Raw genomic sequence first — 26,714 nt, forward strand, 5'->3', positions numbered from 1 at the left:
CAGGCTGGGCAAGTGGTCGGTGAGACCTGGAACCCCATTGAAACATATGGAACTCCCAGGGCAGTGGAGCTGGCAGCTGGGAAGTCTGAGCTGTCCGACAGGGCTGTCCAGACAGGGCCACAGAGAAATTCCCAGTTCCTCATTACTATTTCTTATGACAACAGATCCAACTCCTAAAACCAGGATGTCAGCAAAGGGACAGCAGCACTATCAGAGAATCTAACAGGAGATGAGCATTCATGGTGAATAGCTCAAAGATGAGTGTGTGCAATAGGAAATTTTGAGATGTCCTGAGTAATTACAGACTGCACATGTAGGCTTAATTTGTCTCTCTACCAGTTTTGATAAGATGGTTATGTAGAAACCCTTCACTCTACCACACCCAGACTGGGGAGTTCTGGGTGAATGAGTAGAAATGGAGCCTGTACTTTGAAATAATTAATTCAAACGGGAGTGGAAATAAATGGGGGGAAAAAGGGAATGTTGTTTACCTCTGATGCTCTTGAGGTTGCTAAGATCGTTCCTGATGCCTTATGATTTCCTTGCATTAGGGTAAGATCAAAGAGGGAGATATTGTACTAACTTGAACCAGTACATTTTCTTTAAGGAGAGGAGAAGGTCCCAGTGGAAATGTCGAGAACCTACAAACTGCCTGGCCAATTGACTTGAATGTGTAAGTTTTCTCTGCTTCAGGTATATAGCTGCTAGCCTCGAAGCTAGACTCAATGTTGCTAGAGGGATTCCCTTTACCCATTACAGATAGAGCCAATGTGAGGTTTTAGATAGTCTGCATCTTGTCTTTTACACTTTATTTCAGTTATTGCTATGTCAAAGTAGCTTTTACAACACCTATGCTGTAAAACCGAATTTGTTTCATGTCATTATCCTTTACATTACAGTATTCTTTCCACAAAAGCAAATATATGACTCTCCCCATCTAGATTTAGCATTGGATTTTAAAAGCTTTACAATTACCTACATACACGGTATATCTCTACATTTCAGCTGACATGAGGCTGACCACATTTTCTACGTAATTTCCTTAGAAATTTTACCTGTCACAGAGGCTGCAGTAACTTTACTCTGGTTGCCACTGTGTACAATACAGGAAGAATAGCTTTCAGTTATTCTTTGATTACTAGCAAAATAATTGCATTTGTTCAATATACCACTCATAGAATAATATTTTAAAAATATAAGTGAAATCAGTGCACTCAATATGTTTATTAAATCATATGTTATTATATGTGAATATATCATAGAGAAGTCACCAAAATAAATACTCTGAGTGTTTGATTCTCAGCTACTTTACTGGTATCCCCTCACAATGAGCTCTTTTTCATTGGTTTCTTTTCCAACACAAGAGAATGTGGCCATAAATAATACAGTTTATTTCAATGCTCTTACTACAGCATGGAGTCATATATACATAATCCTATAGCTAAATACATACAGCTCTAGCTGGACTTCTAATATTGTAAAGCCCAAAGAGCACATCAGATAATCTAGTTTGACTTCAACCAGAAGGCTGCTTGTTACAAATTAATGGTTAATGCAGGAAATAAGTCTAAAAGGGACCCTCTGTACCTTCTAATGTTGCATGTGACGTCTTTGCTGTCACATGCAACTCAAGTAAATAAATAATTTTTTAACTAAATATTTATCTTTTTCCTAAGTTTTCTTGCTGCTATTAATTGCACTGAAAAACAGTCACAAAATTTCATTCCTTGGAAGTGGAGAATGCCAAATTATTTATCAATTTTCAAGCAATTTCTTTTATTAGTTTAGTTCTTAGTATAGGATTATTTATGCTGATTTTTTCCTGGCCAGGGCTGCTTATGAATTTAGTTTTTCTTCTTTCTGAAGTTAACTGATAATTTGTACATTCAATTCAGGTCTTGTACAGTGTCTCTAATAGAAGCGTATGGCCCTGATACATCCCAAGATTGTATTTGATCTTTTTTCATGTACAAATTAAATTAGTAGCCTCAAATCAGTGAGCTTTAAATCAGTGTGATCAGTTAATAATTTAGATGTCCTTTGATGCTTCTCATTAATGAAGCCATCATTAACAGCAAGAGTTCTTGATTTGCCCAAACTGAACAACGTGAGCTCTTTGAACTTCTCTTCGATCCGCTTTCAAGTGGGATTTTCATCCATATACTGTTTTAATGAAGGCCATCAACTTGCTTTACCCCTGTGTTGGATATGTTCCATAGCTCTGTTCCAGCCCTCTGACTGCCATGGCCCTGAGCACATTACCCCTTTGCAAAAGTTTACTTGGCAGAATCCAAGGTCAGCTCCTCCACTGATAAGAGCAGTTGTGACAAAAGCCATAGCGAGGGCCTGCCTCTCCTTTCTCTTCAGAGCCACTTTTAAACTGAGGCTTTGTGCTGGCCCGTGCCTGTGCCAGCAGCTCTGTTTGCACCATCCCGCATCTCCACGAGTCTGGCCGTGATCCAGACTTGCTGACTTGGCATCCTATCTTGGTCTCGGACCTGCCTTGCCACTGCAGCCCTGCTGGGTGACCACTGGGCTGTATCTGACCCTGACCACTGTCTCTCAACCCAGTCTTGGCCGGGGGTTGCTGTTCTGCACCCTGGCTCCTTGTTGGTGAAGTGACTGCTTTTACTCACCTCAGTATTGTGCTTAGCTCCTGGCACACCTTCTGTTGCAGAGCAGCCATCGCATGCTGCTCCCTGGAACCTCCCACCGCCAAACACAGGGCTCTTCTTATTCCCTCATAGTTTGTATATAATGTACGTTTTTGGGTGGGCAAGCTTGAAAAAAATGGTGGAGCAAACTAGATCGGGACATCTTGACACAATAAGAGGAATAGAGTGAAATAAAGGAGAGAAAAATTACCAACGGGGTGTACCTAACCTCTCTCTGAATCTCACCTTGGTTGTGTGCAGGTTTTTGTTGCTTGTCTCCATGGGATGTTCATCCTAATGGTAGAGCACTTTGCAGGAGGCACTTCATCTTTTTTCATATTTTTTTATAGGTTCTTGCACACTGGGGAACAGATGTAATACAAACATTCCCCCCCCCCGAAATTATACCCACCAATTCTTTACTATTTTTAAGTTTGTACTTGTAGGAGGCCAACAAACCACTAGATGGCGAACAGTTTCAGCAAGATAATGCGTGGGTATTCATATGACCTTCTGTCCTCAGCTTCATCATTCTGTTTCTGTCGAGCTTCATGAGCTGGACCTGTTGGAATGAGTCCAGAGGAAGGCCATGAAGATCACAGAATCATAGAATCAGTTGGGTTGGAAGGGACCTCTGAGATCATCAAGTCCAACCCTTGATCCACTACCACTGCTGTTGGTAGACCATGGCACTGAGTGCCACATCCAGTCTCATCTTAAAAATCTCCAGGGACGGAGAATCCACTACTTCCCTGGGCAGCCCATTCCAATTTCTGATTACCCTCTCTGTAAAGAAATTCTTTCTAATATCTAACCTAAACCTCCCCTGGCACAACTTAAGACCATGCCCTCTTGTCTTGCTGATAGTTGCCTGGTGATCAGAAGGCTGGAGCACCTCTCCTATGAAGAGAGACTGAGTGTTGGGGTTGTTCACCCTGGAGAAGGCTCCAGGGAGACCTCATTGCAGCCTTCCAGTACCTGAAGGGGGCTACAAGAGAGCTGGAGAATGACTTTTGACAAGGGAATGTAGTGATAGGGCATGGCGGAATGGCTTCAAACTGAGAGATTAAGATTGGATGTCAGGAAGAAAGTTCTTTAGTCAGAGGGTGGTGAGACACTGGAACAGGTTTCCCAGAGAAGCTGTGGATGCCCCAACTCTGGGAATGTTCAAGGCCAGGTTGGATGGGGCCCTGGGAAATCAGGTTTAGTAGAAGGTGTCCCTGCCCAGGGCAGGCAGGCTGGCACTTCATGAACTTTAAGGTGCCTTCCAACCCAAACCATTCCATGATTCTGCGATCGTCGAGGCCATAGCGTGTAGTACCATGACAATTTATAGAAATCTGAGGTGAAGCTGACACAGTCCTTCTCTTCCCTGCCTCTCCCTCCCTTTTGCTTTTCTAGTGTTTATGAGTCAGGTGTGGTGTAGATTCATAGAGGTGATTTTTGCAAAAACTAACAGGAAAAAAAAAGGAAAGAAAAAAGAACACCAGTAATTAGAGTCTCCAATGAAAGAAAAAAGCATTTCCAACTGCACAAGATTGGTGCTACCAATGAATTACAGCCTGATATCCATTCCTCTTGTCTACTGATGCCCAATTTTCTTCTCTGAATAATGCTGTTATTAACTACCAGTAACACATTTTTGCTCTCTTCCCAGAAGCCCATACAGTTGTTTTGTAAGAACATATGCAATGAAGTGTAAAAAAATCTCTCCATTGAGCAAAGATGTTGATTGCTGTAGATGCTGCAAGACATGCTGTGCTGTCAGTAGTGAGTGGACGAGTGATGTATGAGGTCCTGCATGCTGGTCTTTACTACCTTTGAAAAATACATTTTGTATAGATGTCTACAAAGGAATGCGTTTACTCTTACTGGTAGACTATTGGTTTGTAATGGGAAGCAGCTCAATTACACATGAGAAAGGCTTTAGTATAAGATTCTTGGAGAAGGCGTGATACACAAAGGTACTGAGGCAGGAAGTTTGTATGCCCACCAGGAGGCATAGCAAGCACGGCTTCCGTCTTGCTCACAGCCCTGAACATGCTGCACATACCAGCAGTGAAGGGAAGAAAAAACGTTCATCAGATTTTTACATCCAGAAGTAGGAAATGGAGAGATATTTAGAATAAAAAATTAAAATGTGGATAACTGGCAAGAGGCTGGATAAAATGCATATAAGTCAAAATGTTCTCTGGTCAAAGGCTATAATTTCAAATAAATTTCGTTGCTGTTGTCCACAGTCATTGGAAGTCATAACTGATATGACTGAAAGATAAAAAACACTAATCAGTGTATAAAGCAATACTGGGGCTCAGCTTCTTAAGGTATACACTTATGTGTAAGAGACCAAATGAGATACTTCTGTGTACATGTGGAGAAGGACAAAGTTAGAATCATAGAACCATAGAATATCCTGAGTTGGAAGGGACCCACAAGGATCATCAAAGTCCAGCTTCTGGCCCTGCACAGGACCGCCCCAAGAATCATACTGTGTGATGCTGCAAACATTTATGCATGTGAGGGATCATTTCTGTTATATCTTAACAATATAAAAGAGATTACAAAACCAGCTAGAAGCTTACAAGTAAGTACTTGCATATTTGAGACTTCGTGGGAATCCAGGCTGTAGTAAGCTTATCAGTTATGCTGCTCTCCAGCATAACTGGAGTTAGAAATGAGGATCCTTCTCTCTGACACCCCAGGAGCACGTATAGCACACCAGGAATGTGAACAGTAGTTTTTAAAGTTGATACATTTTGTAATTTTTAAAATATTGTGCTTAAATCCTTCTTTTATGTAATTTCAAAATCTGGCAATCAGCTAGCAATTGAAAATCTAAACCTAAGCAAGGAAGAAGTTCTTTTCTCAGGCTTGAAGAGAAACCTGAATACAAGAACAAGGAAAGGAAATAAAGACAACACCAAACTATTATTAAGTCCTCATGAATTTTGTTTTTTAATGCTTGTCTCATGACTTTCTGGGAAGCGATTTGTTGAAAACCTTGGTTTGACAATTCTGTGCTTGGCTAGCTTGGGCTTGACCCAAGTCCCCTTTTTTCTTGGCAGCACTTGAAACAGTTGAGATGTAGCCTACGCTCCTTTGTAATCCAAGATTGCTTTGTGCAGTCAAGAACCTTTAAGCACGGGAAATGAATAAAGTGACCCAAAGCTGTGGGGCCCAGCTCACAGTGTGGGCCAGCAGGGCTGGGGTGAGGAGCCAATGGCCTCCTGCTCTGCTTCCCTGGGACCAGCTTCCATGTGGGTTTAGTGCAGCTGACACACTTCTGCTGGTGTAGAAATTCTGGTTTACTTTTAAATTGTGCTAGTTTAGCTGGCAATAGTCCAACTGCTGTAAACTCAGTTGCATAGAGAGAACTCATCTGATATTTCCAGTTCTTCAGCATTTTCATGAGCTGCTGCTGCACACCATAGAGATGCAGCGTGCGGCCATCTCCCACAGCAGGTCATGTCCTGCTGGAACAGTGCAGCAGCAGCGCCAGGCATTTTCGTGACCGTTCAGCAATCTCAGCAGTAAAGCAGCAATAAAACAATGCTCCCAATGTATTCCACTGGCTTTGCCTGTCGGCTCTCATTTCAAGGCAGAGCACTCTGCTGGCGTACATGTATCACATAGTAGGTTTCTCTTGCTCTGCTCTGAGGACTCTCAGCCAAGCTGTGGGCACAAGGTTTGAGTTAGTAATCCATAGCGGTTCCACTGTCGTTCCAAATTGCTGAGGTAGTGCTCTACCCTATTGCTCTTTTATATACTCCTGTTTTTTACATAGAAACAAGGGTAACAGAATCACGCAGCTCTCAAGTCTTAAAACAGGCCAAATTCTGTGATTTAAACCAGCACAGCTGTGAAGTTAGCTGAGTCCTGCTGTGTTACACCGGCTCAGAGCTGGGCTTACCGTCGCGATGCAGAGACCTGTCAAAGGCAAGTAAATGAAAGTCCATCTCCAGCTTTTATGCCCTCTGTGATTAATCACGATACTTCTTTTAGTAGCCTTAAAAGCAAATGTCTTTTAAAGTTGCCTTGTAAAATCTTGATCTCACTGACTTGCTTGCAGTTGGGATTTCAGGACTGGCGTTTGTTGCACTTGACAGCTTTTATCTGTAGACTGCTATCTTGCTCTGGGGGGAGAAATTTGAACTCTTCAGTTATATAACAGAGAAGCAAATACTTTACCAGAAGTTACTATTTGTTTGTTAAGGGAGGGCAGGGGTGTGTGGGCTGTTCCCTGGGCCACCACTGTTGCAGTCATTGCAGGCCTCCTTGTGTCTTTGTCATTTGTTAGCTGGGCCATCCAATTAATTAGACCAAACTTGTTTCCTTTTGTGGCTACCCATCCTGGGTTAATAGTTTAGAGGGCGTGTATGAAAGATGTTCCTGGCACAGCGAACATATGAATATTTGTATTCAAAAGAGTAGTTTTACTGCATGAAAGACCAAGATGTCACACAACAGCTAAAGGAAAAATACTTGGATTTTTACATCTGTATTATTACACAACATGCAAATTTTACTGAAACAAAAATACGTCAACTTAAACACAAGGTCACAGAGTTCCATGCTTTTATTTAAGCGCATCATATTTTAATAGAAGTACAACAGAAGTTAGCAGTTAGAGCAGCACCCACCCTCCAGCACCACATTGGAAGTTTGTTTGACCCTCACACGGGTGTCAGCCCACGTGACACCTGCAGAAATGCTCACGGGCAGCCCATGGGCATCCTGTCTCTATACCGATACAGAGTGGTGCCCAAGGCTGAGCCGACTTACTGCAAACCAGCCTCTGAGGTTCTTTGAAGATCTCAGATCCCCATGCTGTAGGAGGTGGCTTGACGCTGCACAGCTGGGTTTATGCCTGACAGGGTGCATCTATTCTACAGGAAAAGTGTGGAGCATCCCTCAAAAGACAACTGACATACGCCCACTCAGACCGAATATGGAACCAGAATTACCCACATCCTTCTTTGCAGTATCAATGTCTCAAGTGCCTCTGCCTCTGCTTCACAAGCAAAAAAAATCTGGGGAAAATCCTGTATTCTCTTCCCAGATTTTTGCTAGAGCTCTGACATCTTGTGTAAAGAAATATAACGGTCACAACTTAATTTAGGGTAAAAAGTATCTCGTAATCCATCTTTGCTTGATTTGCTGAATTATCTTTCTTGTCCCACAGATTTCTTTGTGGCTTTGCTACTGCATAGGAAAAATGCCAGTCCAGTGGTTTAGGTTTCCCTGAATCTGGAAAAACTTAGATCACCAGTTCTGCAAACCAAAATGCATAGCAGTGCTTTGACTAAATGATCAGTACTACTAATAAGGCTCATAGGCCTTGTGAGATTAACTTTACTCTGTATTTTAACTTACTGCAATAGAATGTAGTAAGCTTTTGAGTAATAGATTACTTTAGGTGCTACACAAATATTTTTGTAACCAATTTCTGAATATATTAAGATACAGATTATCAGGTTGAGAATCTTAAACTGATGAAGAAAAAAGGTTAGCAATGAAAAATCTCTTCTGGGGATTTTGAAAATGTAATGAGAAGCAAATGACATCTGGTTATCCTAACATCTTGAAGGCGGTCTGAAACGTCTATAAAGCATTGCTCTGAAGGCTTTAGTCTTGATGAAGAAATTTCAGCAGTTGTTCTCATGTGACAAAGTGAAGAAGTGGGCACGGAATGCACCTACACATCAGTGCAGGTGACAGTGCTGCTGCTGGTTTTATTCACAATATCTGGATTAAAAGCCCTTAAGCAGACTTCGGGTGTATCTTCATTTTGCTTGTAAAACCACCTTAATAATACAGCCTCCCTTGCTATATTTTCCAGGATGTGGTGTTTCAGTGGTATCATAGAACTGCTAATGAAAAAGACACGTAAGCAAAAATGTGTTCTGCTCTGCTACTATTGGCAATACTATTGTGACTATGCTACTCTTTGAAAGATAAGCAGGTTACAATGAGAGCTGGACTCTCCTCTTCCATTCATTTGTATAGCAGGACTATTGCCATCCAATTTTGGATATATGGGAGATTGAATATCAAAATGAGCCTTCGCAAATACAGTGAACTATAGAGAATTTTGGGAGGAACCGTGACAGACCCTTCCACAGGGAATGTCAGCACTTTCGAAGATATCTTAATAGTTGGTGATTGCATTTTTAAGTTAGAGATTTTAATTGCTAAGCAGGACCATAAACAGGAATCCAATTCATCATTTTCATGGTGAATTTCATGAATTTCCCAAAAGCCTAAGTTGCCTAAAAGAACAGACTTCCTGTGGTAATTAAGGATTTTCTGAACAGAACAGTTGTGTAACATGTATTTCTTTCATTCTCCTAAAGGATACATTCTCCTAAAGGAAGCTAAAAATTGACCTTTCAGAAGAAGGTAGTTTGGAGCAATTACTTGCTTTTCAGCAGTCTCTTTGAAAGTTTGCTTTACAAAATTAAACCTTAGAGATTCCTTTTTCTGTTTTTCCTCAAGGCATGTATAGTTTGATCACTGACATGCTCTCTCTGTAGGCTAAACCTAGTTTTATTTCTAAGAAAATGTTGATCTCACTGAAGCATATTACTTGCCATACAGCATTAGGTTCATTTAGCCCAGTTATGTATCTGTAACTGTTGTCAATTCCCATAGCTTCTGAGAAGATGCAAAACCCAAACAAACCCAAACATATTTTTGACAGAATTGGGGTGATGGAGGTTTCATCCTAATTACTAACTTGCTTAAACTTTATGTTTCAAGCTGGTTTTTTTTTTTTTAAATCTTCTTGTATGAATAATAAGAGCATCCAGAAATACAGTAATTCGGGACGAGAGAATATTTTTCTTCCTCTTAGACTCCTGCCGTGCATTTTGACATTAATAACATCCTACAACAGTGAGTTTCACAGTCTATTTTGTTCTTTGATAAAAAGACAACACTTGGTTTCAAATATATGAGTTGTCAGCTACAGAGTCTGCTTCCTCTTGTACTACAAGATTAAGAAAATTAAAGCTCACAAATCACATTCTCTATGCTATTTTTATGTTCACAATCCTTTTGCTAGAACTTGATGCAGAATTTACAGGGAATATTTACAAAAAAGTGGCCTAAATAATACTGTACCTCCCATCTACAAACAGCTTAATAAAACAGAACTTAGAAAGGAGGAAAGTAAAAGAAGGGAAATAGGATAACAATTACACTTTCCCTAAAAGACAGTAGTCATAACTTAAGAGTTGTCCCCTGATTTCTTAGGGCAGGTGACAGTTACTTACCTCCTTAGGTAGTATGTTGTTCATTGGCACTTAATGTCAAGTCCAGTGGATTGACCATCTGCCTCAGTTTAGGCTGTTGTATGTTGAAGCTTTACCGTGTAATTCGGGTTAGTTGATCCCAGTCCTATGCTGTCCTTTCTACTGACCATCCTTCTGGCTGCTGATTTTTGTTAGTCGCTTGTTAGTGATTTTGTGCTTTTTCATAGGAGATCACATGTAAAGACACAAATAATACTTGTTGCCCCAGGAAGATTGTCTTTTACGGAGCTTTCCCTGCTAGGAGCTGCTGCAACCCCAGGCTTAAAGAGAGGCTTTAGATTTGGTTGACAGCTAGCCTTGAGCACGCACATTTACACTGAGTTAGTTTGCCCAGGCTTTTCGCACATTAATGCAATTACATCACATTTTCAACTTTATACCATGTTTTTTCTCGGTGTCTTATTAACAAAGCATAACCTTTCAGAAGAAGGTTTCCAGCCTGCTCATTTCTGTTCAGCTCCTGTTCTATGCACAGCATGCCAATGGAGCACTCACACCCCTCTTGGTTTTCCAGTCTTCTACAGTGCTTCAGAGAAGGGCTGGTTTTGGTTTGGTTTGGTTTGGTTTGGTTTGTTCAGTGGTTTGTTTTTTTTCCTCTCCTAAGCCTCAGGCCTGCATATTTGAATCTCTTCTAATTTGTTTAATTTCTAAGGCAAAAAGTTCTAATTCAGTTAGAGGCCCTTTTTCCATGCCCCTTTAGTTTCTCCAAATATCTCCTAACTCAGTATCCAAATGTCTCCTAATCCTGTAGGCTTCTAGACTGCAAGAACCAGAGCTTTTTTCTTAAACATTCTGTTGATCATAGCCATGTACTGTACTGTCTAATTGATAGCTCTGTCTTTTCCTGGAAACAGTACTGTGAACATATAATGTGCACGATTAATTTTTTTATCTTCTCTACCTTGTGTAAACTTACTTTGCCATTGTGCTCCCTGTACACAAACACTGATGAAATTTCCCCAGTCTTTTGTAGATTGACAACAGAAGTTTTCTGGGCACAGCTAAAGCAATGAGGGAAAAAAAAAATCTCATCTGTACTTAAATGATAAGAAATTGTGTACAGAAGCAAGAAAAGGCAGATCTTCAAGCCACCAAACTTTCATTGTCATGCAAAGCCACAACGGTTTTGACTGGCTCCATGTAGAAGAAATTCCATATAGCAATCAAGAGGGCAACCAGAGTAACTCTCCTCTTGATCTGTTAAGTGGGCATAAGGAACATATTTTGTTTAAAAGAAGCAAAGAGTGAGAAAATCAGAGGTTTTTGCAGGAGGGATGCTTCATCTCATGTAATTAAACTCAAAAGATGAGCACCTGAGCTATAGAGATGCATGTAGCAGACAGATGTTCAACCTACTGCCAGAATTCAAGTTTGAGATGTAATAAAATTTTGAACTCTCAGATGAAAAAGGTAGTAAACAAACCTGCTGGTTTCAATATAGGCTGTGAGTAGCGTTTAATGCCAAATATCCTAATTAATAATGTGTTATCAACAGTCTAATCTGAACAGTAGTTCAGGATAGAAGAAAAAACTTGTTCATTGTTCAACAAGATAAATGACTGGGATTGGTATTTCTTCTGCCTTCATAGCGGATCTCAGTTTTATAACTACTTTGTCATCAAACTAGGTTCCTCTGCAAGTTTACTTGATAACTTTTAAAATCTGTTAGCCAACTTCAACCAAATACAACAAAGGTAGGAGCCTTGGAAGAAATTAATGTCCTAGAAATTTCACGTAAATAGCCATGTGGAAGAAGAAAAAGACAACGGAGAAGGAAGCTGGGAAGGATTGACTGAGCAATCTCGTAACTTCTTGGTCCATGGGGAATCCACACCAGGCAGAGCTCTCAAGTTTGCCTCAGCCACAGGAAAGAATAACAGCTACACCAAGTTGGTCAGTCACAGAGCTCTGTTTCCAAGCACGCACAACCTCAGCCAATTTAGTTTCATGGAGCAACTTAACTATTTTGGAATTTCAACTTCAGCAGCATCTGAAGTATCATATCTGCCCTTATGTACCATCCTCTCAGTCTCTGTTCACCAGGTAATAGAAAACCATTAGCAGAATTTAGATCCTTAAGGGGACTAATTTCCCATTTCAATTTAATCATATGTCATTGTTTTGGTACTTGTAATATTGTAGCCCACCTGGTTCTTCAACTGCCTTTGAGGTATCCTTAAGGATAGCCAAAGACCGTGTCTTTTAATGTTTTTTCTAAAGCAAATAAATACTCTTAAGTCTTTCAGGCTTCCTTCATACACAATGAAAATGAAAAAGAAGCAGCTTTTAAAAATATACTTGGAGACACAGCACACTGAAGATCTTAGCATCCTAGAATTATCTTGCCTTTCTCCTTTTCCTACCTTGTTTCTCTTTGATGAACTTCAATTAAGGGTGATTTATTCTGATAAGGTTTGATTGCAACATAGCTGCTGCAAGAGTATGTGCCCTCTTAGGGCTAAATTACCTTTAAGACTCCAAATTACATCTCTGTAGGTGTGCTGATGATAAAGCTTTGATATTATTCTAGTTCAGCAAATGAAGTGCCTTGATACATTTCTCACTTGCTATGCTTGTGAGGTGAGAAAAAAAATCAGCTTGTGGGGGTATCCACTTCAGCAATAGAGCTGTATCTGGGTTTTATGACACATGCTTTCGCTAATATCAGCTCAGTCTTTTTGTTCCTGAATTCCTTCAGAAGTTTAGAATGTCTGTGGACTTAAGAACTTGTACTCAGTACTAACAGATTAACTCTGAAATAAGTCAGTGATTTCATTAAAAAAAAAGAGAGGAATTGTATTTAGTCTCTATCTCTTTACGTAAGGTTCATGATGAGACATTTTGGAGTTTTTGCTGTTTTTTTAAAGCAGAGCTTCCTGATTAAGGTTTAGCTGAAAACAACTTTGGCAAAAATTGCCATCCGTTTTCTTCTAACTAAAACATTTTCTTCATAAAAATGGGTTGGGCAGACTGTTTTTGGAATATCCCCTTAAAGAGGTGATGAGGTGTTTCCTTTAGTTCTGCAGGCATTTTTTCATCTTTTGTGATGCTACTGGCATACCATCAAAAATTTCCCATATCCAGAAAACACAGTTCTGAACGGTCTACATCAATTTCACTCTTTTTTTTCTTCCCCTCCATATATATAAATATTCCAGGAAATTCACATCTTAAAAAAAGGCTAGAATTGTGGGGAAATACATACTTCTATTTTGACATGTCCATTTTGGTAAAACTAGGAGATGACAAAGTCTTAAGAATATAGTTGAAAAGTTCTAGACACTCCTACAGTTTTGCTTATTTCTGCTTGTTGATAAAGAAGCAAGTAAATGCAATAAAATTAGAAGGGTTCAGGACCTAAAAATACTTCAGCGATGGATTCCTAGTAAAAAGCTTTACTTTTTATTATTATTTTACTTATTCACAAAGTTGTATGGCTGTATTGCAGAACAGTGTACATGCACCTTAGGAGAAACAAAAAACCCCCCAGAACACAAAACCAACAACAAAACCACTGAAAAGCATTTGCTTTGGTTCTAACAGTTGTATATGCTTTTCAGGTTTTCAAACACTTGTATCCAATTCCTTGGTAACCATATTCCTTTTTTTCCCCCCAGAAATAGTTTAATTAAAAAAGTTGTTGTCTCGATTGGTGCCTTTTACTGTGCTTAGTATCTTACATACTATTGAATTTTGTTGTAAATACTTTATATTGCTGAAGGGAATACCTCCATCATTGCTTTGATTTCCAATGCTATGGGCAGGACTAAGCTACCACATTATAACCAAAATAGACGCTGTCACTAAAAAAGCAATGTTGTCACTGTGGAACAACTTGTACTTGTCATTATAATTATAACTATGATAAGATAAAAACATTAAGTGGACAGAAGCAGGAACTGCAGCTAAATGTCAGCTGTTAGATGATAACCTTATGTATCAGAAGAGGCATGTTTGGATGACATGACACAAGAGCGGTGACATGAGCTGATTTGTCTCATCTCGGATACAGGTGATCAGACAGCCTGCCCCAATCTTAATTGCAAGCAGCTTTATTTGTTAACCTGCCTCTTGTGCAATTACCAAGTTACAGAAACAAATCATAAAATTATAATGGTCATTGAGATTAGCTCAGTTGGTTAAAACTTGGGGCTCATAATGCCAGGGTCACATGTTCAATCCCCTGTATGGGCCATTCATTTAAGATTTAGACTTGATGATCCTTGTGAATCCCTTCCAACTCTGAATATTCTGTGAGAAATAATAGATGGAAGATAAGGGCTGTGTAACACACACTTTGCATATAAAAATTAAATTAGCAAATTATTACCACAGAGATGCAAATACTGATTCACTTAGAATGAACTGCTGAGATCCATATTTGGCACTTAAAAAACCACACTCTTCTACAAGTGATTCTGTTACTTCCTGTCTTGAGCAGAAAAGGTATTAAAATTTGGCCCTGAGTGAGGCTGACACCACTGTGGTATCTTTGCTGTAGTACCAGAGACTAAATACCCAAGAGAAAAACAAAAATGTGTCACTGGAAGAAGTCATCCTGTGTGAGAGTTGATCAGTGGTAAAGCCTTTGGGCTTCTCACTCAGCCCAACGCTGGGCTTCTGGTGGGCACAGTCATCAAGATAAACAATGTTCCCCTTTAATCTTCCACCTGCAGGAACTGATTGGGCAGCAGGAAAAGACTTTTGCAAACAACGGTTCAGATTTTCAAGCGTAAAGGTGTCTGCTGGCCAGCCAGGTTACAGTGTCGATGTTAGAGGCTAAGCCTCTCCAGCCGGGTTATTAAATGAGCAGGTAGAATGGCCTGACACTGAGCCAGCTGCCAGCACTGCGCTTCCGTAGATTCTCCTGCCCCCTGTTTGCCAGGTGTTTTGGTCAGGCTTTCAGGTGCTTTCTGTTTCCTGCATGTTTCCACTGAGGAGGCAGAATCCCCCTTCTTTTTGCACACTAGGTCTGTTCTTCTCCATCAAAACACTCATGCTATAAAATTATCCAACCAACGAGTGCTAGACTTGGACTCCCTGACTTCTTCACTGGAGCTGAGGCTTGTTGAGGTGCTGCCAAAGTGCAGGACCATGGCCCTGGAGGACACGTAGGTAAGCTTCCCACACCTATGGTCTTTCAGAAAGGAAAAAGACAACTCCCCCATGGTCATACCATATTTTGCCTTTTGAACTTGATCAAAGCTGAGACTGTATATACACATGCAATAAAGGCAATTTGGAATGCTCAGTGTTGCTACTGATTTTTATTGAAATCTGGTCTTTTAATACCATGCATGAAAAATAATTTTTGGAATTAGATACATTAAATTTTAAATGACAGACGAATTTAACAACAGACATAAAACTATGACTTCAGACATTTGTTTTAACTTCACCAAATATTTAAAATATCTGTGAATTGGATTCATCTAATGACCGCAAAATTCTTTAAATTCCCTTTGTTGCTACTGCAGACTTTAAAAGGAAACGTAACATACTTGTTGGAAAAATAAATACAGTTAATGTCCATTAAGGCAACATATCCTTTTATTGTTATTCAAATATTAACAAACGAAAATACAATTTGGTTTTACACCATACAATTAGTAATAGTAAAATTACCCTGCAATAATTTTAGACAACGTAAGGTCTGTTTCTGTAAACATATTAATAGCTGAATACATGTGTGTTGAGTCATACACATAAATATTCCCAGAGTGGCTAGCTTCCAGGCTGGTAGACTAAGTCCACATATAGCTTTCCACGTTAGGGGCAGAACTATACTTCTATCCTAGCTGATGGCATAAATCTTAACTGAATTAGCAGATAAAGTAAAGGTGTTTTGCATACCATTTAAAGTTAAAAAAAAAATCAGAAATTCCTGATGGTGATTTTTCTTCTTAGTTCTCCTTTCCAAAATGCCTTGTCTAGTAAATGCCCCTTGAACTCTACATTTAGCTTTATTGAAAGTAGATTCTAACACACAGTGAAGACTAGGTCTTTATTGACTGCTTTATGCTTTTGCAGATGCACTGGAGAAGCATTTGCCCAGAAATCTTTACTTTCAAAAGAGATTCTAGGATTGATTTCTCAGATTGGGCAATGAAAGTTTAAAATTTGGTTTTTAATGAAGAGCTGTGTTTTGGCATTACTGCTGGAAGATAAACTTTTATGTCTTGCAGTTAAGGCATTCTTATCGTTACCTTTATCTTTATAACCTGCCTCTTAAAGAACTGTGTAATTTAAGTTGATATGGGTATCTGAAAGCTCTTTTTATTGCCTGTAGCTCTTTCTTTAGTTTCATTTTCATGGCTACAAAGAACACGATCTCTAACTACACTTTTGTTTTTACTGCCCTGTTTTATCACACAAACTGCAATTTTACACCTTGTTAAGGAAGCAAGGTGAGAAGGAAATCACATTATACTGTTGACAAGGAAGATAAGGCCATTATTTATCTTGACATTTTTGAGCAATAATATTCTTCATGTAATAGGATAAGAGATAAAGCATATCCTGCGGTGATAATGCAGGAACTGAAAGGAACTTTATTCCTCATGCTATCAACACTAGTAAAGAAACTGGGCCCTAGTGGAATAGTCCTATAGCTGAGCCAGTTTTGAACAGACTGTTTTGGAAGAAAAGCAAGCCTTTAGTTCGGTCAGCTAAAGCAAACACATTTTACCTGTGCACTGCAGTGAATCATAGTTAATTTATTTAGGTGGCTGAGTGAAACAGGGTTTGTTTTCCTGGGGGTTTGTTTGTTTTTTTCGTTTCCCTTATTCTGACCTGCAGAAAAGGCCGTCTGAACTGTAGGTTGCATACTAATAGTGGCTGGTCAGTGAAACTGTGTAACTGCAGAGGCTGCAAGTTACACTTAAGTTACACTTAGAAGAGTAACATACTGCAAAATATTCTATTTCATGCCAGGATGTTCTTCACAATGAAGAACAGAAAGAAGGAGGAATTAGTCATTGTCACGTCTTCCTTGGAGCAAAATGACACAAACAAAGTTAGAAATGAAATTTTAGTCCATGGCAGGAAATTGAACATACCTTTAATAGACTGAGATGTTCAAGTTCTGTGATGACTGTGAGAGAAATGCCTGTTTCAAATATACAATATAATGCACAAAATCATCATAGATTAAACTCATTAAATGTCTCTAGAAGTGATTAAATTCAAGGTTATATAACTCAATTTCATTTCACCATAGTTTGTATTATGTAGTCATCTACTTTATTGGAATGTTCTTTAAGTTTTGTCCAAATAATTAAAAAAAATTTGTCAATGAGGCTCCCACAGATTCTCTGGGAGATTATTCCTTGTTTGCCAGGCTGATCCCCTCTTCTTCCCCTTCCCCCCACCGCAAATTCATCTTAGAATGTTCTTTTTTATTCGGAAGCAGTCTTTAATTGAAAATTCCTCATAGTTCTTCCCCCAACCTTTCTTTATCAGACAGCCAGAGGGCAAGGTGTATTAATAGCAGCTGCATGACTCAGAGTTGGTAGCTCAAGTGGATCCCTTTGCACTGAGCTTTGCTGTTTGGCCTCCCTGGTTGGGTTGCCACTGAGCTCAAGCAGCACCTTCACTTTCTTGAAAACAAAAATAAACTGAAAAAGCACAGTGAGGGCCGGGATTGCCTCAACCTCTCTGTCCTTCAGAAGGATTTTCCTTACTACTATTTTCTTCTCCATCCCCATTGGGACTGCATACAAAAAACTGAATATATGTGCATGACAAAAAAAAGTGTGATCCCATCCCCCAGTACAACTGTTTCACACAAGGGAGTGATGGAAAGAGGAGAGAGGGTCCCATCACTGCGATGAGATGGAGGAGGGGAAGAGGGTCAGCGCTCTCCACTCAAACTGTATTGCATGCTCTTACCCTGAAGGTATCCCTCTCGAGTCATCGCAGCTCGACCCCTCCCAGGCCCTGGCTCAGCACACGCCGAGCCCCGCTCCTGCCCGCTGCACCCCGGGACTGGTGGCATCGCCAGCTCCGTGCCTTCTCATCTGGCCAAACACCCCGCCTCCCACCGCGCCCCCTGAGCGAACGCTGCCAAAAAGGCGGCACTATTTCTGGCGGGCTTCGGGCGGGAAACACCCACGCTGCCGACTGCCTCCTCCCTGACTCGGCTTCACCGGCGTTTCCTTTCCCGCCGCCCGGCTGCGTTAACGGGAGAGCCCCTTCTTCTCACCCCTTCCTCACTCAGGCGAGCAGGGAGTTTCCAGAGGGCAGCTGTGCCGCTGGAGCAGCGGGCACAGGGACACACATCACACGGCCAGGGCCGCGATCGGGCGGGTTCTGCGGGGTCCCCGAGCACCGGCTCCCACCGAGCGCCGCAGTTCCGGTGCGGAGGGACCGCCGCCTCACATGGTGGGCTCTCGCTGACGTCTCCTCGCGGGAGCTCCCTGTCCCGCCCTCACCGTGCCCGGCACAGAAGGCGCGGCCCGCGCCCCTCCCCGTCCCGCACGGCAGCCCCTCCCCGTCCCGCACGGCAGCCCCTCACGGCCGCCACCCCCGCGCCCCTCCGGGCAGCCGGCTTCGTGCCGCCCGCCGCGCATGCCCGGCCGCGCCACGCGTGCGCAGTGCGGGCGCAGGAGCCACATCTGATAGGGGGGAAAATCCGAACGGCGGCGGTCGCCGCCATATTGCGGAGCTGTCACAGTGCCCGCCGCGCTCCGCGCCCCGGCCCCGCCGAACAGCGCGGGGCGGCCCCGCAGCGCCTCCTGCCCCGCTGTGAGGGGGCGGCGGGGGGGACACACTGCCCCGCCGTGTGCGGGGAGCGCCGCGCCCCACGCACCCTGCCCGGGGGGCTCGTCCACCCGCTCCGCCCGGCGCCGCGGAGGGAGCGGAGCCCCAGGTGAGGTGGGGAGCGAGGGGCGCGGGCGGCTGCCGGCGGGGCCGCGGGCGGGCAGCGCGGGGGCGGGAGCGGGGGCCCGCCCGCAGGAGCTCTTGGTGGGCGGAGGGGCACCGGGCGACTTGTTGCAGCGGCAGGTTCGCGGCTTCGCACCGTCCGTGTGCAGAGTGCCCGCCGCCTCCGCCCGAGAGCGGGGCGCGGGCGGCGACCCCCGGCTCGCTTGGCTGTGCCGGGAGCGCGCCCCGCGTGCCCGCGCAGCCCCCGTGCATTATTGATGTCCCCGGGCGGCGCGGCGCGGCGCGGAGGTTACACCGGAGGAGACATGTGGCAGCCGGGTCGGGCCGGCTGACTGCGGCGGTGCGGGGGAATAATAAGGAATTACTTCATAAACAAGTGCTGTGGAGCATCTGTTGCTGTCTATTGTTTTCGACAAATGCGCGTTTTTAAGAGTCCTTAAGTACTGACCGACGTAATGGGTGCAGCGGCCCTGAATGAGCCTTTGTGCATTGTTTTTTGAATGGATTAATGTGTTGTACGAGTCGTAGGCATTTGTAATTAACTTTGTCTCTTAAAGTTTAGCGCAGATAAGAGGTTTTAGTTTCAACTTGGTGGAATTTGCTTCTCTTTTGTCAGTTTTCTTAATTTGAACGTGGAAAAAGAAAACCTCTTTGGACTCTATGCCAACACAACTAATCACTTCAGTTATAAGGTGCTATTAAGCTGTCTTTTCCAGTCTATGTAACACCCTAGACAAGTATTTCATGTTCCTCTTTTTGGTACAGGCTTTTAGAAAGATTCAGTTTTTTAAACTGAGTCATGGGAGTGGCGGCTCTGAGTTTTAATTAATTCTGCCTTTGTGACTGGTTTCTGTCAGGCTTCAGACGTGCATCTCACTCTCGTTTCGCTTTCATCAGAGATGCCTGCCGTTGTGTTTGTGCCACAGGAGTGCTTTGGGGATGCATCTGCCTGCACGGCCCCTGACGCGTTCGGAAGATTGTGGAGCTGCCGTTGCTGCTGTCAGCTCCGAGATAGCGCGTTGGCACCGCGCTGCCGGGCAACGTGTGCCACGAGGGAGGACGTGGGGATGGAGCGCAGCAGCGTTATGGCTGCTGCGATCGAGTAGTTTTTTTAATCATTAAAGATGGGACAAGTAGTAACTGTTTATTGGACTGTAAGACTTACCTCTATTGATCTATTGATTTAGCGTGAGAGGGACCGTGAGAAAAATAAACTGCAAGTCAGTGCAATGTTCCCAGATAAGCAACATCCCAGCAAATGGCAATTGCAAGGCAGTGGCATATTTCCAAGCTTTGTCCTGAAGCGGCACGGCTCTTCTATTAGGTTGGGAGACTGGAGAGCAAAAGTATAACGAACAGCTTTAGAAAATGCATGGAAAATGACGTGGTGTGACAGGTCAGGAGCTGTCCAGAGAGTTTTCCTTGAGTGCTGACTGAAAAAAAAAAAGTATAAAAGTGTTTGTAGAGTTGATAGAAAGAGTTCTGGTCTGACTATTTCTGCCGTTGCAGTAGAGAGCGTTGCAGCGCTTGATGGTGGTAGAACTGCCAGAAAAAAACTTTCACAGAACATTGGGTGAAGCTGTAAAGAGGGTGAGGATATGGATCCACCTACAAGGAACAAAATTGGGGGGGGGGGTAAAAAGTGTAGAGGTTATGACACTAGAAGGCAGTTCCTTGTAAAGAAAGTTCCTTTAACTTTTGCTAGGATAGGTATATGGCCTTTCTTCTCCAACAGTCTCGCTCTGCTTTTTGAGAAGGGGCACTTCTGTTGACCGAGGTGAAGAGGAAAGTTGTTTAAGGCATTATGTCTTTCTGTTGGATGTGCTAAGTACATCAAAGCTGTCCTATCACTTTGCATTGCATTAGGAGTCTGTGGGAGTAGAGGAAAGGGAGGATTTTCAAGTTTGTATATGTAAACAAAGCTTTATACAAACTTCTGAAGAAAGTACTGATTGTTGAAAGATACTGACCCATTAAAGCAGCACTCAGTGTATCTTGCATGCTCAGCGAGTTTACTCCAGAGCTGAGGGGGGGCCTAGGTGAACTCTTTCCTTTCAACAACTAAGAGCTGCATTAGTGGGCTAGCTGTAGCAGTAGGCTAATTTTTGGGTGTAGTTTGAATTAAATTTTTTTCTTTCTGCTTTAGACATTTATAAATCGCTCTGTGAAATGAAACATTCAAGTCATGTAGTACAAGGAAGAAGAAATATTACATTGGCCCAAAAAGGGAGTTAATAATCTTTATACTAGACCATTTCAGTTTAATAACTCTAGTTACTGTATATGAAGAATGATGTGAGTGGTCAGTTCACATTGATAAGTTTCCTTTATATTATGGAACTAAGAGACTCAACAGTGTCATTCAGAAAATATGGCTTGAGATGGCATTATGCCCTGCATTTCAGTTATGTTGTATTTCTTTGCTAACAGTATTTTTAGAGAAAGGCTTATTTTGCTTAGAAACAACAGTACTTCCATCAGTTTCCATTCTTAATTTCCATTTTTGTTGGTGCATGATGGGATATACGTGGTAAGATTGACCATCTTGTCATTGTAGGACTCTTCAGAATCTTACGGTTGTTTCAAATAGTGCAGTTGCGGGTACTTGAAGTGAAGATTAATACTTAATAAATAGGTTAAATGAACGAAATAATATAATATTATGATAAAATAATACATATATATTAAAATATATAATACATTAAATACTTAATAAATAAGATTAAACTTAATAAATATTAACTGTATGTAAACTGTATGGCATGTCTAAAATGTACCAGTTTACTAACTGGCAAAACTGCAAGAATTGCATGAATATTCTTTGACTGGTCTGTGTTGCTTTTAGTTGAACTGCTGTGTTGGCAACTGCCAAGTGTGCTTCTGAGGTTCTCAGGAACTCCAGTTTAGAAGAAATACCTCACTCTTCAAAATGTGTTTTCCTATAAATACGCTGAATGTGTAACAGTTGTACTAGTTATACTGCAGTTATTTTTCAGGTGCAGCAAGCCTATCTTGGGTATTTCAGGGAAGGGAGGATTGGGGAAAATAGTGGTTTTAGGAAGGGAAAGATAAAGTACTCAAAAAAAAAAAGTTGATATGTAAAACTCTGCATGTGATATCTGGCACTCGTCAAATCTCAATTATTACATATTAGGTATAGAATTCAGCTTTTTCTTTTTCTTTTTTTTTTTCTCTGTGAGATAAATGTCTTGTTTTAGTTCCCCCATGGTTTGCTTATATTGCAGACAACTGTGTGGGCGATCTCTGTGTCCGTCTGAAAAAGATGTATGCAGAAGTAAAGTCTGTGGCAAATGAACTGCTTTATGGGACTGCAGCAAGTGTGTGATTAGGGAGCTGTTAGTGTGAAAGATGATTGCCTTGCAGGCATTCACAGACTCCTATGGAGTGGAGAGGTGTTTCTGTAGAAATCTGAGACCAGTTAGTCAGGTACAGTGGCCTCTAAGTTACCTATTGCTGCCTCCCCAAAGATCTAAAACCTTTAGGTACCGCAAAAAATGGAATGGTAGAAGACTTTGCAAAGTGAAAGTATATTAATTTTAAATAAGTTCCTGTAAATAAATGAGTTATATTGCTGTGGCTAAAGTTCTGTGGTCTCTGCCATCTCTATTCAGGAAAACAGTTGAACCTTTTGCTTGAGTTTAGGAGAGATGCTGCTGGGAGAACTGCTTCTGAGAGAAGGCCCTAAGCTGTCAAATAGGGACTCTGCTTTTAAGTGCTGGTTCTCCACCAGCCAAGCATCCTGCTCAAGCCTTCTATCCCATCCTCACCTGACCTCAGACCCATAGCTGTGTGTATGAATGTTTCTTTTGAAAACAGCTGCTGCATAAATTATTTGACAGAATTTTGGCATCAAGCATTTTATGCACCATCATTTTCTGAAGAAAGCTTTCTTTGTCATCTTTAACAATTGCTTTTTTTGTTGGCTTCTGTGGCATCACTGGAAACATGGATGATACTGATTTAAAAATCCTAACTCTCTTGTAGTGAAATGAATTGACATCATAGTTCTTTATTTCAAGAGAATTCTTGATGTTCTGGATGATTTTTTTTTTTGTCTGTTTGTGATGTGGAGCCTGCTGATACTTTGGGTTTTTTTTTGGTCCAGAGTCCAGATTAGTGCATACGTTGTTGGAGGTCTTCAGTGTTGTAGCGGTAGGAAGTCTGTGAAGTCACAACCTTGCTAATCCTGACTTGGAAGAGGCACTTTTAGGAATTGAAATGCCAAAGTGAGATGAGCCTTGATGTGTAGTAGGTCACAAGCTGGTTTTGGAATCCTGCAGGTGAAAGGAATATAATTTCTCATCCCAATTGACTGGGTTTTTTTTCCCCCTCTATTTGCAATGCCATTTAACATGAGCGTTACAGGTAATTAGTTGCTTCAAAGTTAAAAATTAAGTAAAACTGATATGGTTGCATCTGCTAAATATATAGTTATCTGAAATGCATTAGTAGCAAAAGTGATCTCCCACTCCAGTAATAACAGTGGAGATGCACAATATTTTGCCTGGCTGTGATTTTTGGTTTCTTTTGGCCAAATGTTTTCCTTATATGTGTTTTGTTTTTAATGTTAGCTGGTGCCAATAACGGGGATAAATAGGGTGCTTTTTGTTTTATTCAGTGCTTATTTGATTTTGATTTTTGCACAGTTTTCAGATCTGCAAACTTCTTGATTTTTATATACATATAACAGTTACAATGTGTTTGTGTGATTGGAATGTTTTGAAATTGCACAACATTGAGTATGAAAGCATATAGACACAGGCTGTTTTTTGCATTATATATAAAATGGAAACAAGTTCTGCATAGTTGGCTATAAATTTATTAATTTTCTTTTGTTTGTTTGTTTTTTTTAAAGAAATGATAGGGATTTTTTTTCTTTACTGTACTGAAAGATGCTGCAGCAAGCATTTCAACAAAAATACCTGGGCTGCTATCTGTTTTGCACAGATTTTTTTTTTCCCTGTTGCTCATATACTGTGATAATTTCTCAGGCCCATAAGATCTGTGAATCTGTGGGGCTCACAGTGAGACTTTATTTGTATTGAGTTTTGCACAAGAGGATTCTTGCTTTTTACTGATAGCTTTGTTGTCTTGCATGCAAACGTGTCTACCAGTTGTGGTTTGATGACATAGAATTAACCTATAAAACTTTGTAGTTGTGTTTCTGATTTTAAAAATTACCCTAAGGTTTTAAAATATGTTTTCAAATAAGTAATTTATGGTTTGTTGCTAGTATTATAACAACAGCTTTGGGTAAAACCCAAAGCAAAAATTTGGGACATATTCATGGAAGAATTTGTAATGAAAAAAATGTATGAGGGTATGACAGCCATTGGAGAAAGTGATAGACATGTTCTTGAGATCTCAGTCTTGTGCCATATGCTGTCATTCCTCTCCTGGAGACTGGACTTCCTTATCAGTCATCTTACCATACCCCTTCTTTTCAATGCTAGTGTAACTAAAGACGCATACAAATAGTGTGCTACTTTCTATTCCTTTTGGTACTGTTGAGTTGGCACGCTTACAAAATGGTGGATGAGAATCTAATTTAGCTTTTGCATAGTTAATTAACTGAGTATAACTCTAGGGCTTCAATCTGCCTTCAGTTTTTCAAGCAATGAACCTCTGCTGTCAAAAAGGTGAAGGATTCCAAGCGAACTTTAGCAGATACAAGAGCTAGGCTTGTTTTGCTTTTTATTACTCCCTTGAATTTTTCCAAGGAGTACATTAGGGAAAGGGGGGAGAAGAGGAAGCAATCTATTCTGTGAAATGGAAACGTGCTGTTGAATTTTTATCAAAAGCCAGAGTTGTAAGCACCTGATTTTTTTTTTTTTTACCCTCCCTGAAAGCTTTTGTGGTTTAAAAAAAAAAAAAGAGCAAGGAATTGAGGAAAATGCGTATTCATATTTTTCAAGGATATATTTAAAAGTATCTTGGAATATTAGTCTTACTGCTGATGTCTCGGTGTTAGAAAGATAAATTACTTGGTAGAATTGCCTTGTTAAGGTTGAGGGCTTGACACGCTTCAATGGTCTCAGATCCAGGGGAAGGTTAACAAAGCTTGGGGAGAAGGATGTACCACTGATAGTGGGCACAGGGAATGCAGAATTCACAAGCCACAAGGACATTTGGCAGAACTCCCAAGATAAGGAAGAAACTAACAAAACCAACTCAGCAATTGTGCAGGAATCAGCTCCAACTGGGAAAAAGGTAATTCTGGCAGGACGGAGATTGCGACCAGGACTCGGGGCCCACCAAGTCACAAACTCAACAGAAGAGGGTGACTGAGCATGTGGACTAATGGGCATGAGAAGAGAGAATCATTTAACCAGTAGAAGGTAGAATGCTAATCAGTAAGAGCTATGTAGCTTGAAGCCAATAAACCCTGATTCCTTTGTCTGCTGCAATGTATAAATGTTGTAAAGTTTTGATGATTGTGGTGCCAGCCTTTTGTGGGTTAGCATCCAGCTCCCTGCTTTGCACAGACTAGAATAAAGAAGTGGAGATACCTCATCTCGGCGTGTAAACTGGTGCTGCACGTTGGGCAGAGAGCCTGCGTTTGGGACATTACTGACACTGTCCAGTTCTTTAGAATATCTTCTGGAATTAAACAAAAGAAAAAGCTACTGGAATGTAATTGTGTTTATTGTAAACAAATGTAGTATTATACCTTTATAGTTAGGCTGCATTAGTTATATCATAATTAATATAACTTAAAGATACTGTTTTAATTTTTTCAAACTGATTTCTTGTTAAACAAAATTTTGCTCTGTAGCTGCATTATGCCATTAGATTTCTTTTTCTGTAATCCTTAATCTTAACATTCATTTTCTTTTATCAGCCAACAGCATTGATGCTTCTTAAATTCTCTTTCTATCCTTTATCTCTCTTTTCAGTCCCTTTTTTCAAACATATCTCTACAGATTAGAAAAAGAAATAAAAAATGAAGTGCTGAGGCACCTTACTTTGCTGTGCAAATGTTTCTAATATTTACTGTAATCCTGTAATTTTTTTATTGCCAAGAAACAAGGAAAATTAACTTTTTTGGTAATTTATATATAAAAATACTTCCTATTTTAATTTTTATTTATGAATGAAAGATCATTTATACAAAAGTTTGGTTTTGATAACTGGATTACTCTTAAATGTTCTGGTTTTATCCTTTTTTTTTTTCTTTTAGCAATTCTGAAAATTTTATTCATCTGTTGCAGCCATGGAGTTATAATAATGAAATCTCAGATATATTCTGAGTAATATGTCTCACTCATTTTTCTTAATATAAGTTTAATTCCAGTTTATATTATTTTTGAAGGCACTGTGCCGCCTTTGATACTCTTTGCAAACCAGCAACAGGTGTGATTCATGGAAGTCATTACTGTAAATATGTGCAAGAAGGTGTTATTACTTAAATTTATGCAAGGAGGTGACTAGCTGCTTGTTCTTTGAGTTAGAATGGACTGAAAGGGAGGCAGAATGCTGTCTACCAATAGTATTGCAAGCATATTTTTCAAGGCATAGAAGCTTTTTGGAACAGAACACAATAGTGAATACTTTCATTACTACGTGGACATAACTTACAGCCTTTCTGCTTAAAAAAAAGAAAGAAAAAGGCTCTATTTCAAGCTGAGCAGATTTTTTTCCTTTTTTTACTGTGTTGGTGTACTTGCATTTCTTTTCATTTCGGGAAAAATGACTGTATCATTCCTTCGCTTAGAAAAATGGGTGATTTATGAGATACAGTTTTGATGCTTTAAAATTGTTAGGTTTTTTCTTTTTCTTCAAGATGTTTCAAACTTTTTACTTCCTTGTAAATAGTGTTAGAGGTTTTTAATAGTAGATGATG

The 26,714-nt window shown here is 40.7% G+C and overlaps 1 protein-coding gene and 1 long non-coding RNA gene across 4 annotated transcripts in view; one reads left to right on the forward strand and one right to left on the reverse strand.

The window, feature by feature from the left end:
• Window positions 1-5,595: 5,595 nt before the first annotated feature.
• Window positions 5,596-18,428, reverse strand: LOC127467674 (uncharacterized). Its single transcript, XR_007903247.1, has 3 exons — window positions 17,858-18,428; window positions 17,026-17,075; window positions 5,596-6,787 (listed from the first exon to the last, which is right to left on the reverse strand). It is a non-coding gene; the product is annotated as an uncharacterized LOC127467674 (long non-coding RNA).
• Window positions 18,429-18,603: 175 nt separating this feature from the next.
• RDX (radixin) overlaps window positions 18,604-26,714 on the forward strand; it is a 44,877-nt gene continuing 36,766 nt past the window's right edge. For all 3 annotated transcript variants that reach the window (XM_051779836.1, XM_051779837.1, XM_051779838.1), the window contains exon 1: window positions 18,604-18,836. The gene's annotated coding sequence lies outside the window, so the exon portion shown is untranslated. The remainder of the gene's footprint in view (window positions 18,837-26,714) is intronic.

This window comes from Manacus candei, unplaced genomic scaffold (genome assembly GCF_025592945.1).
Source record: "Manacus candei isolate 608988 ecotype Guabito, Panama unplaced genomic scaffold, ASM2559294v1 h1tg000014l, whole genome shotgun sequence".
Taxonomy (NCBI): domain Eukaryota; kingdom Metazoa; phylum Chordata; class Aves; order Passeriformes; family Pipridae; genus Manacus; species Manacus candei.